Source organism: Pelobates fuscus, chromosome 6 (genome assembly GCF_036172605.1).
Source record: "Pelobates fuscus isolate aPelFus1 chromosome 6, aPelFus1.pri, whole genome shotgun sequence".
Lineage (NCBI taxonomy): Eukaryota > Metazoa > Chordata > Amphibia > Anura > Pelobatidae > Pelobates > Pelobates fuscus.
The window spans coordinates 259,259,583-259,278,569 of NC_086322.1; positions in this window are offsets into that span (position 1 = coordinate 259,259,583).

Sequence of the window (18,987 nt, forward strand, 5' to 3'; positions counted from 1 at the left end):
CTAGTCACCCACCCCCCCACCCCAAAAGAAGGTACCCCCTACCTACTCCCCTCACCCTAAAAAATAGTGAGGGGGGAATAAAATAACTAACCTGTAAAGAAAAATTCAACTTACCATTTGACGTCTTCTTTTTTCTAAAATCTTCTTTATTCAGCCCCAAAAAAGGCCAAATAAAAAGCCAAAGAACCGACGCAATTTAAAAAAAAAAAAAACGAGCGCTACATTTTTGTATCTATCTTCACCCATGGAGGGCTCCGCGCAGACTGGGCTCTGCAAGGCGGGGAAAGGCTTATAAAGCCTTGCCACGCCCTGCAATTAGGCTAAGAACACTGATTGGCTGGTTTAAGCCAATCAGAGTGCTCTTTGTCATTTTACACAGCGTGGGAAAATTCTAAAGAACTTTCCCACGTTGTGTAAAATGACACAGAGCACTCTGATTGTTTAGATTCCAAGCCCAGAAATCAGAGTGCTCTTTGTCATTTTACACAGCGTGGGAAAATCCTCCCCCCCCCCAGTGTGTATCAGGGTCCCTGAGGACAGGTGTCAATCCATATCTGCCAAGTGACCCTATGTAGGGGGAACAGTCCCTATTCTGCTCTGTGTCAGTGTGTATCAGGGTCTCTGAGGACAGGTGTCAATCCATATCTGCCAAGTGACCCTATGTAGGGGGAACAGGCCCTATTCTGCTCTGTGTCAGTGTGTATCAGGGATCCTTAGGATAGGTGTCAATCCATATCTGCCAAGTGACCCTATGTAGGGGGAACAGTCCCTATTCTGCTCTGTGTCAGTGTGTATCAGGGTCCCTGAGGACAGGTGTCAATCCATATCTGCCAAGTGACCCTATGTAGGGGGAACAGCCCCTATTCTGCTCTGTGTCAGTGTGTATCAGGGATCCTTAGGATAGGTGTCAATCCATATCTGCCAAGTGACTCTATGTAGGGGGAACAGTCCCTATTCTGCTCTGTGTCAGTGTGTATCAGGGATCCTTAGGATAGGTGTCAATCCATATCTGCCAAGTGACCCTATGTAGGGGGGACAGCCCCTATTCTGCTCTGTGTCAGTGTGTATCAGGATCCCTGAGGACAGGTGTCAATCCATATCTGCCAAGTGACCCTATGTAGGGGGAACAGCCCCTATTCTGCTCTGTGTCAGTGTGTATCAGGGTCTCTGAGGACAGGTGTCAATCCATATCTGCCAAGTGACCCTATGTAGGGGGAACAGTCCCTATTCTGCTCTGTGTCAGTGTGTATCAGGGATCCTTAGGATAGGTGTCAATCCATATCTGCCAAGTGACCCTATGTAGGGGGAACAGTCCCTATTCTCCTCTGTGTCAGTGTGTATCAGGGATCCTTAGGATAGGTGTCAATCCATATCTGCCAAGTGACCCTATGTAGGGGGAACAGTCCCTATTCTGCTCTGTGTCAGTGTGTATCAGGGATCCTTAGGATAGGTGTCAATCCATATCTGCCAAGTGACCCTATGTAGGGGGAATAGTCCCTATTCTGCTCTGTGTCAGTGTGTATCAGGGTCTCTGAGGACAGGTGTCAATCCATATGTCAAGGTGTCAATCCATATCAATTGTGATTTAGGAATGTTAGGTGATTTCTGCCCTTTATGGATTAAAACCAGACTCTGCATCAACTGTGTAATTTTCCATGGGAGTTTTGCCATGGATCCCCCTCCGGCATGCCACAGTCCAGGTGTTAGTCCCCTTGAAACAACTTTTCCATCACTATTGTGGCCAAAAAGAGTCCCTGTGGGTTTTAAAATTCGCCTGCCCATTGAAGTCTATGGCGGTTCGCCCGGTTCGCCGGTTCGGGAACGTTTGCGGAAGTTCGCGTTCGCCGTTCGCGAACCGAAAATTTTATCTTTGCGACATCACTACTGCTATGTTTACTTTAAGATTAATCCAGCCTCTAGTGGCTGTCTCATTGACAGCCGATAGAGGCGCTTCCACGCTTCTCACTCTGATTTTCACAGTGAGAAGACGGCAGCGTCCATAGGAAAGCATTGAGAATGTTTTCCTATGGACGGACTGAATGTACGTGCGAATGTACGTGCTCATGCGCATTCAGCCGATGACGTCCAAAGGAAGATGAGAGTCCCCAGCGCCGAGGGAGCCCGGCGCTGGAGAAAGGTAAGAATTTAACCCCTTCCTCCAACTTCAGCCCGGCGGGAGGGGGGCCATGATGGTGGGGGCACCCTCAGGGCACTATAGTGCCAGGAAAGCGAGTTTGTTTCCTGGCACTATAGTGGTCCTTTAATAGAATCTCCAACAGCTTGTGATAATTTAGAAAATCTGCATATGATGGAAGGGCCATCTTCCCGCAAAACAAGTTCATGTTACTGTTCATGACTTACGGTACATTAAATGGGGAAAGGAGGTTTCAAAGAGAAAACCCACTCTTCTTTCTTTATTTCTCCACTTTTCTACTTTTGTGTGAGGGGTGTACACTATTTTGGGACCTCTCTTTAGTGGTAGGTCTATTTATAAAAAAAAATGTAATAATATTTTTTTCAAATTATAGTCCTCAATTAATCTTTCCTCCTATGACATCAAAACAGTAAAGACATTACAGTTTCATAGTGCCTTACCCCATAACTCCCATCACACATAATCTCCCATTTCAGTTCTCTACATTATTTTCCTTTTTCTACCGGTGTCTTGTGCATAAAATCAGGATAATGTGTTTTTAAAGCATATGCAAAATATAAATACATCAGATTGCTTCAAGTTTGGTGCTTTAAATTGGCAAGAACTGATTTATTTGGGCAACAAACCTTATATGAATATAGGGAAAGAGATGAAGTAGTCTAGCTTGGACAAAGTTCAGGCGTAAATGTGGAGGGGTAAAGCCCTCACACCATACACTTCAGGAATTTACCTTTTCTCCTTTCTCCCTTCCTTCTCATTATAGTTTACTCAACCTCTATAGTCCTATCTTACCACTTATGTGCTTCTAGGCATGGGATCTATTCTATTTACTGTCCATTTGGACATTAGTCGATTATTTAGCTTATATCCCAGTTTACCTAGTGTTGGCCCTTTACTGACTTCCACATTTTATATGGTCTGTCCTTTGACCCTTAGACCCCCTTTTTTAATTATCATACTCCCCCTTATCGGGTTCCTCTTTTGGCTGTGAATAGAGGGTATCCAATTATTTATCTTACTAGTGATAACATACACATCAGCATGTGTATATATCCTACACTAGGACCAATTCTTTAATAAATGGAGGTGTTTTTTTTATTGCTGCATGACATCTCCAGCAAATGAGGAGATATCAAGAGCCTAGAATGGCAGATGGCCTTCTGGAGCTTTTATGATTACCAATTGGTCAGAATACCCCATGGACGAATTGGGCAAGGGGTACAAAACTGCTTGACTGGGCATGAGGACTGAATAATTAAGCATTCTACTATTGGTTTTAAACTGGGAGTTTTAGCCTCGGTCTCTGGGATTGGAGGGCTGGGATAATATTGTTGCAATCTGGCAGGGGGGGGGGGGGGGTTAAATTATGAGCAGCAGCTGGTGGTGGTGTGAATGGTACATGTTGGCATGATAAGTTAATTAATAAACCGTAGCCTATGCCCTATGCCTTTTGCCAAAAGTTTATGTGGGTTGCTGTATGTATCGGTGTTGGTGGTGTGGCAGTTTATAGTGTGTTTAATGGTATGATCACAGTAATAAGCATGGGACTGTAAATTATACAGATTTGTTTGATTCCCACTTTCTTGTACTAGACGAGGAGGAACCTTTGATTATAATTCAGTAGAATTCGGTGTCACAACTCCTTTGGTCCTTCTGCAAAGTATAGGTTAGCTCCTAACCAAAGACGTTTGGAAAGATGCAAAGGGATATTATTGGACCTTAGATTGGCTGAGTTTTAAACATAGAGAGTAAATAGAACTATCAGGTCTAATTGTTAGGAAAGGCTAAGGCACCAGAAAAATGGAACTACAAATAGATCAAATACAAGAAATCAAAGTAGTGACAAACTATACTGAAGTCAAAAACAGAAAATACACACAAACTATATAACACAGTTAAGTGTATCAGAGGCTAGACAGGGCACTGAACTAATAGACATAGTGAATTAAATAGGCAAAACCTATAATGTGATCAATCTGTGACAATTCCACATCGCGGGAAAGAGCATGTGTAGATGAGGGTTTGATGCAGGAATGGTCAAGGGCAAAGTCTGAGTGAATGACATCTGTTTGTAGCGTCTAGTGTCTGTGTGACTAGAATAAGACTGGAAAAGAAGTGAAGCGATGCCAGCATTACTGTTACAATTGGCACGACAAGGAAACAGAGAAGGATGCACAAAGTTCTTCCAAATCAGTTAGTTGCTCAAACATAGCGTGCTGTTAATGTTTGACTTGACCATATGATTATTATTGTCATGCCTTAATTATAATATCCTCTTACTTCCTGGTTCCACTGAGCTTAGCCACACCTCTTTATGACACGGTCTCCCTATTTAATCCGACTGCACCAGCTGATCGACGCTGGATTATTGAACTACGTTCCGTACTCACGAACCGGCTGCAACATCGTTGTGAAAGCCTTCTGTTACCGGACCGGACTAGAAGACTTCAAGTTCCCTTCACCTCTCCTCTTCCACGACTAAAGCTGAACTCTCTCCTTCCAGGATAACCGCCTCTGAGGAGATCTCGGGAACCAGTGTTCTATGTGCCGGAAGCTAAGTAAAACCTCTGTGATAAGCGTTGCATTTCAAAGCTGTTATTCCTGACTTCAAAGTCCTTCGATAAAGCAAAGCCGTTACAGCTAACTTCAACTCATACTTTATCTCAGTTAGCTGCATCTATATCGCTTCAGTTAAAGTCTATGGAACAGCTATTGTAACTTCTTATCACTTCAGTTATCGTTTACTACTTAAAGCTACAGTGCCTGTAATTGTGGACTTCAGTTATTGTTTACTACTTAAAGCTACAGTGCCTGTAATTGTGGACTTCAGTTATTGTTTACTACTTAAAGCTACAGTGCCTGTAATTGTGGACTTCAGTTATCGTTTACTACTTAAAGCTACAGTACCTGTAATTGTGGACTTCAGTTATCGTTTATTAATTAAAGCTACAGTACCTGTATTTGGACTTAAAGTCAATACCTTTTTGATAATAAATATTCAAACTATAAGAAATCTGCAGTTGTGTTCCTTCATAACAAATGTTTAGACGTGACAGAATAATCCAGCCATTGTAATGGATCCAGCAGATTTCGATTCTACTATAACTACGCTGAATCAAAGAGTTAATGCACTAGCCCAAAGTGTGCAAGAACTGCAAGTTACTAATGAAAGACTTCTCACTTATGTCAGAGATTTACAAACTCATACTCCTCATTCCATTCTGCACTCGGCTAGTGATCCTGCTGTATGTAACCCTGAAAAGTTCTCTGGAGATCGTTCCAAATATAGGGAGTTCCTCAACTCTTGCAAACTATTAATTGCTTTGAAACCTAGATCTTATCCTACAGAAAGAACTAAAGTTTGTTCGGTTATTTCCTTTCTAAGAGGTGAACCTATGTCATGGGCCCATTCCTTTTTGGAAAACGATGACCCCATCTTAGACTCACTGGATGAATTTTTTGAAGCCATGTCTCTTCTCTATGAAGATCCTAACAAACAAGCTACAGCTGATTTAACAATCAGAACACTACAGCAAAGAAATAGACCCGTTGAAGATTACATTGCTGAATTCAAAAGATGGGCTATAGAAACGCAATGGAATGACATCACATTGCGCAACCAGTTTCGAATTGGTTTATCTGAAGCTGTAAAAGATGAACTATCTAGAACAGAACTCCCTACTAATTTGAACGCTCTAATTCGCCTATCAATCAGCATTGACAGAAGATTAAGAGAAAGAAAGGCCGAAAAATCCCTTTTTCATTCTAAAGACCGCAAACCTTTCACTCCCTCAAAAGCTCCAGAAAAGACTTCCTTACCAAGTGAACCTATGGAAATAGGGGCTCCAAAGCCTCCTGACAACCCATCTGAACCAATCGAACCTATGGAAATAGGGATAATAAGAAGTCCCCTCACTCCTGAAGAGAAAAATCGAAGACGTATATTAAACCTCTGCATGTATTGTGCCTCTCAAGTTAATTCAGTCTCAGATTGTCCTTTATTGAAACGGATAAAAGGCAGAAGGCAGTCTCATGCCTCTTCCATCCTAAGTGTACTTCCCTCTACAGCAAATACTCAAATGTCCCCTATCGTTCTTGTATTACAGTGGGACAATAAAAGAATTATAACCAAGGCTGTTATCGATTCCGGTGCAAATGGAGTATTCATCGACTCAGCCTTTGTAACAAAGAATAAAATTCCTTGTGTTCGTAAAAGAACTTCTGTACCTGTTAAAGTGATTGACGGGTCCCTCATCTCATCGGGACCAATACTTCATGAATCCATCCCTCTAAAAGTAACCATCAATCATACTCATACGGAAAGTCTTATATTTGATGTTATCTCATCACCATTTTTTCCTATTATATTAGGGATCAACTGGTTAAGGAACCACAACCCTCAAATCTCATGGTTTCCCTTCTCTCTTGCCTTTAATTCTGATTATTGCAAGAAAACATGCTTGCAACGTATTCCAATTCTTCAGTCTACAAAAGAACCAGCTAAAACCTCATGTTGTTCTGACACCGAACTGGAGTCTCCTCCTCCTACAGTCATTGGAATCCTATCTTCTCTTATTGACGCCATTAAAGATCTCAGTGAAGATGCTCTTGAACTTCCTAAATCAATGAAATTATCCAAGAGAAACGGTCTCTACTATTTTAAAGACCGGATTTATGTACCTCCCTCTTTCAGAATTAAAGTACTTGAATTTATTCATGATTCTCCTCTGACAGGTCATCCAGGTATGAAAAAGACCCTTGAATTGTCTAAAAGATACTATTGGTGGCCTCGTCAAGACCAAACTATTGAATCTTATGTCAAATCTTGTTCTGTATGCCAAAGATCCAATCATGTGTCCTTACTAAAGCCTCATCATCCTGACCCTTTCCAAAGAAATGTCACTACTTCTCCTGATCCCATATTGGTCCAGGGTGAAGAAGAATACGAAATTCAAAGTATACTGGATTCAAGGATCCATCGTGGCTCCTTACAATACCTCATCAGATGGAAAGGATATGGAATTGATGAAGATACATGGGAAAACTCCTCTGTCGTTCATGCTGACAAATTAATTTCCAAATTTCACAAACGTTACCTGTCCAAGCCAAGTCAATAGCACCCAGAGGTTGCTCATTAAGGAGGGGATACTGTCATGCCTTAATTATAATATCCTCTTACTTCCTGGTTCCACGGAGCTTAGCCACACCTCTTTATGACACGGTCTCCCTATTTAATCCGACCGCACCAGCTGATCGACGCTGGATTATTGAACTACGTTCCGTACTCACGAACCGGCTGCAACATCGTTGTGAAAGCCCTCTGTTACCGGACCGGACTAGAAGACTTAAAGTTCCCTTCACCTCTCCTCTTCCACGACTAAAGCTGAACTCTCTCCTTCCAGGATAACCGCCTCTGAGGAGATCTCGGGAACCAGTGTTCTATGTGCCGGAAGCTAAGTAAAACCTCTGTGATAAGCGTTGCATTTCAAAGCTGTTATTTCCTGACTTCAAAGTCCTTCGATAAAGCAAAGCCGTTACAGCTAACTTCAACTCATACTTTATCTCAGTTAGCTGCATCTATATCGCTTCAGTTAAAGTCTATGGAACAGCTATTGTAACTTCTTATCACCTAATTCATTAATACTACTAAAGAGACTCTTTCTGATTCAGTGTCTGCTAATTACTACCGTTTACTACTTAAAGCTACAGTGCCTGTAATTGTGGACTTCAGTTATCGTTTACTACTTAAAGCTACAGTGCCTGTAATTGTGGACTTCAGTTATCGTTTACTACTTAAAGCTACAGTGCCTGTAATTGTGGACTTCAGTTTTCGTTTACTACTTAAAGCTACAGTGCCTGTAATTGTGGACTTCAGTTATCGTTTACTACTTAAAGCTACAGTACCTGTAATTGTGGACTTCAGTTATCGTTTATTAATTAAAGCTACAGTACCTGTATTTGGACTTAAAGTCAATACCTTTTTGATAATAAATATTCAAACTATAAGAAATCTGCAGTTGTGTTCCTTCATAACAAATGTTTAGACGTGACAATTATCTTTCGGGGGTCCAGTTTCGTAATTTGTTTTAGTAATTGTTTTACTTGTACAGATTAAAGTGCATAGTTGATTTGTTTGTCAGGTATTTAGCTGAATAAATAAATCAAGACCCAGTTCCAAAAGCAACTAACATACAAAGCTTTATTTTTAACTCAGGACTACCCCTAATGTGCATAACATTAAACTTGCTGCGACACCTCAATTTTAATACAAATAACCAAATAATATCAGAAAACATACTGAAACATATATAATAACATTTTCATAAAGGGGTGGGGAAGACAGTAATTAACACAATATCTATCCTGCCTGCATAATTCACAATATGGAAATCCACCTGAATATGCAAATTAACAAGCCTTGCTATTCAGGTAGAGCATATAGCTGTTGCTACCAACAGATGGTGCTGTAGAGGCTCGATAGCCAAATCCAACTAAATGGTAGAAAGCATCAGCAGGACAGGAGAGCATTGAAAACATTTACAATAAACAACTATACACACACTGCACCTATAATAGGCACAGAGTAACTTAAACATAAAAGTCTTCAAGTAAATCACATATCACAAACAGAATGTTCCATAACTCCCAACAGCAAACCCAGTCACATATAATCCCAGCCCAAGGTGTAGCAACTCTGGGGAAAATGGAGGCCAACAGTTACTAAAATAACTGCCAGAGAGAAGGGTAGAGTTTATATAGCCCTAGTGATAGAGACTATCGTCACATATCTCCCAATGGAGACTAACCCGGGAGGAGACTAAGAATGAGTTGACTCCCAGATTAGTCAGTACTAGACTTGTCCAATTCGTTTCAGTCCGAATATGAATTTGGACGAATTTCGGGACATTGCAGAATTGCCGAAGTGCCGAGGTCCCGAAGTTCCGAAAATACAGAATTTCCGAAGTGTCGAATTGCCGAAGTTCCGAAGTGCTGAAGTGCCGAAGTTGCCGAAGTACAGTGTTGCCTAAGTACTAATATACTTACCCAGTAAAAGAAGAAGAATAATGTTACACCGTATACAAGTTTAAATAAAAAGTATACAAACACAGCCAGGATTTAGCTGTAAGCATTTGCAACACTTACAACAATCAAGTAACATAGATTCATATAAAATATAAGTTACTTAGCCAGTCAATGTAATGACTGCTCACTGTAAAAACAAAAACAAAAAAAACACATCCCCCCTCTCAAGCCCCCACCTGTGCCACGCGAGTGGGGGCTTCTAACCTGAAGGGGGGACCTATTGCCCCCCCGGCCCCCACCCCTGAACGGAGGGTAGGGGCCCTAAAGTAAAATAAGAGGGAGGACCTATTGATCTCCTGATCTCCCCCCGGCCCCCACCCATGAGCAGTGGGTGGGGGCCCTAAAGTAAAATAATGGGGGGGGACCTATTGTCCTCCCCCCGGCCCCCACCCCTGAGCGGCGGGTGGGGGGCCCTAAATACCAATTAGGGGGGGGACCTAATGTCCTCCCCCCTGGCCCCTACCCCTGAGCGGTGGGTGGGGGCCCTAAATACCAATAGGGGGGACCTATTGTCCTCCCCCCGCCCCCACCCCTGAGCGGTGGGTGGGGGCCCTAAATACACCAATCAGAGTGTTATGAGTCAAATTACACAGCATGGGAAAATTCCAAAGAACTTTCCCACGCTGTGTAAAATGACACAGAGCACTCTGATTGGTGGATTTCAAACCAACCAATCAGAGTGCTGTGACAGGTAAATGTAGAGACTTACCTGTCAGTCTCTTCATTTACCTGTCAGAGCACTCTGATTGGATGGCTTAAACCCACCAATCAGAGTGCTCTGATCCTAATTGCAGGGCGGGACAAGGCTTTATAAGTCTTCCCCCGCCCTGCAGAGCTCAGTCTGCGTGGAGCCCTCGCCGGGTGAACATGGATTAATTTTTTTTTTTTTTTATTGCGTCGGTTATTATGGATTTTTATTTGCCCTTTTTTGGGGCTGAAAAAAGAAGATTTTAGAAGAAAGTAAACATCAAATGGTAAGTTTTATTATTTTTACAGGTACTTAGTTAAAGGTCCCCCCCTCATTATTTTTAGGGTGAGGGGGGTAGGTAGGGGTTCATATTTTAGGGAGGGGGTGACTAGGGGTTTGGGGACCCCTAGTCACCTGGGGGAGGGGGGTTAAATTTGTATTTAGGGCCCCCACCCACCAATCAGAGTGCTGTGACAGGTAAATGTAGAGACTTACCTGTCAGTCTCTTCATTTACCTGTCAGAGCACTCTGATTGGATGGCTTAAACCTACCAATCAGAGTGCTCTGAGCCTAATTTCAGGGCAGGGCAAGGCTTTATAAGCCTTCACCCGCCCTGCAGAGCTCAGTCTGCGCAGAGCCTTCCATGGGTGGAAATTGATACTTTTTAAAAAAAATTATTTTTTAAAGTGCGTCGGTTATGATGGCTTTTTATTTGGCCTTTTTTGGGGCTGAAAAAAGAAGATTTTAGAAGAAAGAAAACATCAAATGGTAAGTTTTATTTTTTTACAGGTACTTAGTTAAATGGTTCCCCCTCATAATTTTTAGGGTGAGGGGGGTAGGTAGGGGTTAATTTGTTTGGGGAGGGGGGTGACCAGGGGTTTGGGGACCCCTAGTCATTTAGGGCCCCCACCAGCCGCTCAGGGGTGGTGGCCAGGGGGGGAGGACATTAGGTCCCCCCCAATTAGTATTTAGGGTCCCCATCCATCGCTCAGGGGTGGGGGCTAGGGGAGAGTACATTAGGTCCCCCCCAATTAGTATTTAGGGCCCCCACCCACCGCTCAGAGGTGGGGGCCAGGGGGAGGACATTAAGTCCCCCCCTAATTAGTATTTAGGGCCCCCACCTCAGGGGTGGGGGCCAGGGGGAGGACATTAGATCCCCGCATTCTAATTTAGGGCCCCCACCCACCGTTTAGGGGTGGGGGCCAGGGGGGAGGACATTAGGTCCCCCCCCTCATTCTAATTTAGGGCCCCCACCCACCGCTCAGTCGTGAGGGCTCCCCCAATTAGTATTTAGGGCCCCCACCCACCGCTCAGAGGTGGGGGCCAGGGGGAGGACATTAAGTCCCCCCCTAATTAGTATTTAGGGCCCCCACCTCAGGGGTGGGGGCCAGGGGGAGGACATTAGATCCCCGCATTCTAATTTAGGGCCCCCACCCACCGTTTAGGGGTGGGGGCCAGGGGGGAGAACATTAGGTCCCCCCTAATAAGTATTTAGGGCCCCAACCTGCCGCTCAGGGAGGGGGGTCAGGGGGGAGGACAATAGGCCCCCCACTTATTCTAATTTAGGGCCTCACCCACCGCTCAGGGGTGGGGGATGGGGGGGCGGGGTCAATAGGCCCCCCTTTAAATTAAAAGCCCCCACTCGCGCGTTGCGAGTCCCCCTTTTTAAAAAAAAAAGAATTTTTAACAGTGAGCAGCCACAGGCTCTCACTGTTTACTAGACATGCCCTTACTCGCAGTGTAGCGAGTAGGGGCATAATTTACTAATACTAAGTAATCTTTACTTAGTATTAGTAAATTTGGCTGAAAGACCAATTTATGTCTTTCAGCCTTTTGGTAGATAACTCCCTAATACCGTAGGAATTAGGGAGTTATCTACCAAGTGGCTGCAAGAGAAGTTCCGAAATTCCGAATTGTCGAAGTCCCGAATTTTGGAATGCCGAACCGAACCGAAATTTTTTCCCATGCACATGCCTAGTCAGTACTTTCAGTTTCTTAATCCCAAGGCCAAAACAATGTTCAGGATATAAAACAGTTAGAACAGAGTCACTTACCCAGCCAATCACTTCATCTTCCGTAGTATGTAGCTGCAGCTGTGGAGTGTCAACTGCACCTACTCCCTTAAGTCCTTTCAGTCGCTGTAGAGAATAAAGAGTTTACTGGTGTTTCTAAGACAAGAAGTTAAGGATCTGGGACTACTACCTAGGATTCTGGGATTACACTGGTGTAGACCGTAGTCCGTTCCACAAATACAGGATAAATATGCTTCTCCTTTAAGTATTTGTGGACAGAGGCCAGTGACACTCTGTCACGATGCCAGTGCTTCTGCTGGATGTGCGGTGATCTCCTCATTCTGCTGCTGGGGAGAGAGCCTGCTCAGCCCCTTTCCATGGTACATACTCGGTGTGACGGAGCTCCTGTACTCCAACCGAGTACGTCCACCCAGTCTGCTTTCTAGCCGCTTGCAGGAACCCTGGAACGCTTCAGCCTCAGTCGCCGAAGCTTGACTGGGGTCTCTCCGGAGCTCTTCCACACAACCAGGCTGCAGCCTTTCTTCAAGGCAGGGATTATCCCCTCTGCCTATTCCTCTGCAGCTTTCCTTCCATGCAGGTATCGTCCCCTCTGCCTATTCCTCTGGAGCTCTGCTTATAGTGCTTGCAGAAGAAGACTCTGTCACTGGGATCCCTAAAAATCCCTAAAAATCCACACAGGACACAAGTTCCAAAAGGAACTAACATACATCTAACTTATGGTGACAATTTAATAAAAATACAAATAATCAAAACATATCAGAAAACATACATGGAATTATAATAACAATAACATATCTACAAAGGGGTAGGGAAGTCAATAACCAACACAAAATATCTCTCCTGCATGCAAAATTACCAATATGCAAATCTACCCAAATATGCAAATTGGCAAGTCTTGCTATTCAGGTAGTACATAAAGCTGTTGCAACCAACAGGTGGCAATCTGCTGCTAGGTTTGCCTCTACCTCCTCTTGGAAGGTTACCAGCTGCCGCTAGGGAGAAAGGCTGGCTACTTCCTCTCCCTGGAGCGTCATCTGCTGCTTGGAAGCTAGTGAGGTGACCAGGATCCCCATGCCAAAGGGTTGTGGATCCCGGTGGGCTGCCCAGCATCCCTGTAATTCAGATGTGAAAAATATAGTTCCATCCTCATCTACCTGGCCAACAACCTGGGATGTCAAGTCTATTAAATCCCCAGTCTCTTGGGCCTGCTGCTGTACAGATTCAAACAGTCACCTGTAATCCTGTTCAAGCTCCCACTCCATGGTAACCAGATGGGTCAGATCCCTTGTGTCCCGGATGTCCAAAAGTCAAAACTCCTCAGGACTTCCGAATTCATTACTATCCTCAAAGGCCTCAAATAATAAGCCATGACCATCAGAGCCCTCAACCTCTGTAGGGTCATCAGCCATTAACCATGGGTCATGCTGGACCACATACCACTCTAAGACCTGGTAAGAATTGTCCAGCCACAATTCTCTCTGAACCAGCTTCTCAAATTTATACAAGAAAAAAAGAAAGAAAATCAAATTTATACACCCGTTCTGCCAGGGGTTGCTCTCCCAAAAATGGCATCCGCAAACCAACTTGATTTCAAAATCACTGCATTATGGTTGTGAGGGATTCTCTCCAGAGTACAAAAAAATCTCCTCAAGAACATTGTTCTAGAGTTCCCATCGGTTGGATCGCACCCCACAGGTCCAGTTCACCCTGTGCCAAGACAGGGCCATCGTACTTGGACAGAGCCTCCGACATTCACCACTGGAACTCTTCTTCGGATGAGGACGAGTGTTAGCTCTATCCATATCTGGAAGATGTGTAGGGGTCCCAGAGAGAATGGTAGAGTTTATATAGTCACAGCAATAGTGACTACAATCACAGCCTCTTTACTTCTCCTTCTGCTAAAGACTCCTGTTTCACTAAAGGATCTTTGCTACCTTCACTGTTCACCAGATGGCATACAAATCTCACTGCTACTCCTCTCCAGGACTTACAGACTACAACTCCCTGATGCTTTGTCAGCATTATGTTTGTAAGGACATTACGGGATATGTAGTCCAAAACATCTGGAGTGCTGAAGGTTGCCTACGCCAGTCCTATACATTGTTATACCATGTGGGTCTCCTGGCCACTCTACTTTATCATTTATGTCTTGCCAAACTAAGCTTTATAAGGAGAGGCTACTTCATTTCTATTTGCATCAAGGGAGGTTGTGTAATATATACTGTATATATTATTCTTTGCCATTGTTATTCTAGGACGATTACAGTTATTTATAACCAAGCTAATTCCATTGAGATTAGGCTCAATTGTCACAGTCTATGCCAAGAGTTATAAAACTTCATTTACTCTATAAAATATTATGTCCTTCAATTATTGCACAATATTACACCATCTCTACCAGGAATCGTGACAGACAGCAATGGCATGCGTAAGTAGTTAAAATACAGTACATGCATATGTCAGTGATGTGATCATTGTAATTCAGCAGGTAAAACATGTTTAAGGCGTAACAGGAACAATCTTTATGACCCGATTTCCTGTTGTCATGGTAGTTTACCGTTTTCGAGAATCTGTCCCCTGCCATCAGAATCACTGTGTTGTCTTCACAAATAAGAATATCAGCAAGAATGTCTATGGACAAACTGGATCAATTTTTTTGAGTATAGGCAGCAGTAGGTGATGTGTTTAATATGCCCAAGGCCTTTACCCCGCAAAGGGTTTTCCAGTCTGTTAGGATAATTAAACTAAGGATGATCATTTGTCCACAATAGATGTAGAGGCCCACTTTTCTCCTGTTCTGGGTTTCAGCCTCAGACAGCATGGTTAGACCCAACTGCATCGGCTCTGGAAGAGGAGACAAAGTGGATTCTGGTGTTACAAAATAAGATGCCAGCTTTTGGTGAGTTTTTTTCAGTTTTCTTTCCTTGGTATTTTGTTTATGTCCAAAGTGTTCATCTATGCGTAAAAGATCAGTTATTAACATCTCAATATCCTCTGGTAGGTTCCGAGCCACTACTTAAAGGACCACTATAGTGCCAGGAAAACAAACTCTTTTTCCTGGCACTATAGTGCCCTGAGGGTGCCCCAACCCTCATGGCCCCCCTCCCGCTGGGCAGAAATTGGAGGAAGGGCTTAAACACTTACCTTTCTCCAGTGCCGGGCTCCCTCCGTGCTGGGGACTCTCCTCCTCCTTTGGCGCATGCGCATTCAGTCAGTCCATAGGAAAGCATTCTCAATGCTTTCCTATGGACGCAAGAGTCTTCTCACTGTGAAAATCAATCAAGAACGGTATTAAACAACACATTAGGGAACACTTTAACAAAGGCCTGATTACAACAAAGGATTAGTGCACAAGATGAATGTTCACTAGACTTGTGCATTGCAAAAACAATTACACAAAAAAGAAGTAAAATATTTTGTATATATTTAGCAGTACATTGATATGAGCACCAATAGAGATAAAAAAGGAGGAGCATTAAAAAATCTATATATTATGTATTTATGAAATTATTATAAATATTAGCATTAATATAGCACCAACAATTACTACCCTTTACAATTATAGAAAAAGGTGAGGCACGCCCTACTCAAATTAGACTGCAACAAATGTATATGTTAAAGGATCATTATAGGGTCAGGAACACAAACATGTATGCCTGACCCTATATTGTTAAAACCACCATCTAGCCCCCCTGGGACCCTCATGCCTCCATAAATATAGTAAGAATCTTACTGTATTCAAGCCTGAAGCTGTAACTCTGCTTGCTGTTGGACTCAAAAAAACGTGGTAGCCTGATCCAATCACAATGCTTCTCCATAGGATTGGCTGAGACTGACAAAGAGGCAGATCAGGGGCAGAGCCAGCATGATTCAAACACAGCCCTGGCAATCAGCATCTCCTCATAGAGATCAATTGAATCAATGAATCTCTATGAGGAAAGTTCAGTGTCCGCATGCAGAGGGAGGAGATACTGAATGTTTGGATGCATTTTAGGCAGCCATGAGCCAGGAAGGATCTCTAACAGTTATCTGAGGAGTGGCCAGTGAAGTTATCACTAGGCTGTAATGTAAACACTGCATTTTCTCTGACAAGACAGTGTTTACAGCAAAAAGCCTGAAGGTAATGATTCTACTCACCAGAACAAATTCAATAAGCTGTAGTTGTTCTGGTGACTAAAGTGTCCCTTTAAGGCTTTGCCTGGAGTTGTGGGAGGGACTTTTTATTAACTATAAAAGGGACTCCTCCCTTTCCTACCCTACCGTTCAATACTTCCGATTCATGCAGATCACCACCTTACAAACTGACCTGTCCATGTGGAACTGCTTTCCTGCCTGCTGTTTGTCCAGTGGCTCCAGATCTCTTCACTGTATATTCCGATCCGGATGATTTCACTGCTGCTTCAGTCTTCAGTGTGGCAAACTAACCCAGAAGCACCCGCTGACCTTTGAATCTGCGGACAGGTTGTTGTGCCAGCGCCTTCCCACGGCGTCATCACAGTTTGACTCTATTCAATTTTCACTTCATTCGTTTACTAGGTCTCTGTTCGTTTAGTTTTGTTTGTTTGCCTTAGGTTCCATTCTTGGGAACCTTTCGGGTTATATGCCCGAACGGATACCATCCCGTTTAGCTCTTTCCATACGAACAGCTTCTTAGGCATAGGCTTACGACAGCATTCGCATGAATTCAAAAGAATGGATTTGTGACAAACTGCCATTTGCCACTGGGCATTGGAGAGGACTTATTGCTAGCCTCCTGCCCTGCGACTATGGCTCTGGAAGGTATTGCCCTTTAAAACTTGTATTTGGGCCCAATGCATGTTTGTATGCTGTTCCTGGCCCTTTAAATACTCTGGAGCAGTGTTCCAACTTTTGAGCTGGCCCTTCGAATGCAGTCGAAGTGCCGAAGCCGTCGAAGTGCCGAAGTCGTCAAAGTGGCCGCCATTACAGTCGAACACGTGGCGGCGGCCATTTTAATCCAGTCGAACGCGGTGAGCTGTACCTTCCCCTACCCTTCGACACTGCGGCTGGAGACTAAGTCCTGTTCGAAGGTTCGAACACACGTTCGAACGGGACTTTGTCATTTCTGGGTGTAAAACAAGCCTCTGGTAGACAATAGAACACCACGGAAACAACCCCGGTTTCACTTCGACACTTCGACAAAAGTCAAAGTGAGTTTGACGATTCGGCGGGGCCTTCGGATGGGACTTTGTAACTTTTCAGGGCAGAAATAGACCGACCGCACAGCCTGAATCTGTGGAACTGTTTTGGGAAGGGAAATGTGCTTGCGGTCAGTCATAAAGGACTTACAGCTAACTATTTAACCCCTGGATGGAATTAGCTGAATTTTGGATATGTTTGTAAGTAAAGTACCGTATATACTCGAGTATAAGCCGAGTTTTTCAGCCCATTTTTTGGGCTGAAAAACCCCAACTCGGCTTATACTCGAGTCAAGGTCTGTATTATGGCAATTTGCATTGCCATAATACAGACTGGGGGAGAGGAGGGCTGGCAGAGCTGTACTTACCTGTTCTGCAGCTCCTGTCAGCTCTCTCCTCCTCCGCGCCGTCCGTTCAGCACCTCGGTCAGCTCCCAGTGTAAATCTCGCGAGAGCCGCGGCTCTCGCGAGACTTACAGTGTGAGCTGATAGAAGGAGCTGCACGGACGGCGCAGAGGAGGAGAGAGCTGACAGGAGCTGCAGAACAGGTAAGTACAGCTCTGCCAGCCCCCCTCTCCCCCCCACTGAACTGCCACTGGACCACTTTTTTTTTAAAAAAGGGGGTATAAGGACCACTGTGGGAAGGGGGGGGGGTATAAGGACCACTATTGGAGGGAGGGGGTGGGATAAGGACCACTATGGGAGGGAGGGGGGGTATAAGGACCGCTATGGGAGGGAGGGGGGGGTATAAGGACCGCTATGGGAGGGAGGGGGGGGATAAGGACCACTATTGGAGGGAGGGGGTGGGATAAGGACCACTATTGGAGGGAGGGGGTGGGATAAGGACCACTATGGGAGGGAGGGGGTATAAGGACCGCTATGGGAGGGAGGGGGGTATAAGGACCGCTATGGGAGGGAGGGGGGGGATAAGGACCACTATGGGAGGGAGGGGGGGATAAGGACCACTATGGGAGGGAGGGAGGGGGGATAAGGACCACTATGAGAGGGAAGGGGGGGATAAGGACCACTATGGGAGGGAGGGGGGGGATAAGGACCACTATGTGGGAGGGAGGGGGGATAAGGACCACTATACCACTATGGAAGGGAGGGGGGGATAAGGACCACTATCGGAGGGAGGGGGGTGGGATAAGGACCACTATGGGAGGGAGGGGGGGATAAGGACCACTATGGGAGGAAGGGAGGGGGGGATAAGGACCACTATGGGAGGGAGGGGGATAAGGACCACTATGGGAGGGAGGGGGGGGATAAGGACCACTATGGGAGGGAGGGGGGGGATAAGGACCACTAGGGGAGGGAGGGGGGATAAGGACCACTAGGGGAGGGGAGGGGGGGATAAGGACCACTAGGGTAGGGGAGGGGGAAGTAAGGACCACTAGGGGAGGGGAGGGGGAAGTAAGGACCACTAGGGGAGGGGTGAGTCAGGACCACTGGGGGAGGGGGGTGAAGGAACACGGGGGTGGGGAGGTAAGGACCACTGAGGGAGGAGGAGGGGAGGTCAGGACATATGGGGGGGGGGCAAATATCATTGCACCGGCCCTGCACACACTGCATTCATACACTGCATTCATACACACACTGCACTCATACACACACACTGCATTCATACACACACACACTGCACTCATACACACACACACACTGCACTCATACACACACTGCACTCATACACACACTGCACTCATACACACACGCTGCACTCATACACACACGCTGCACTCATACGCACACACTGCATTCATTATACACACACTGTAAATAAATATTCAATTAATATATTTTTTTTAGGATCTAATTTTATTTAGAAATTTACCAGTAGCTGCTGCATTTCCCACCCTAGTCTTATACTCGAGTC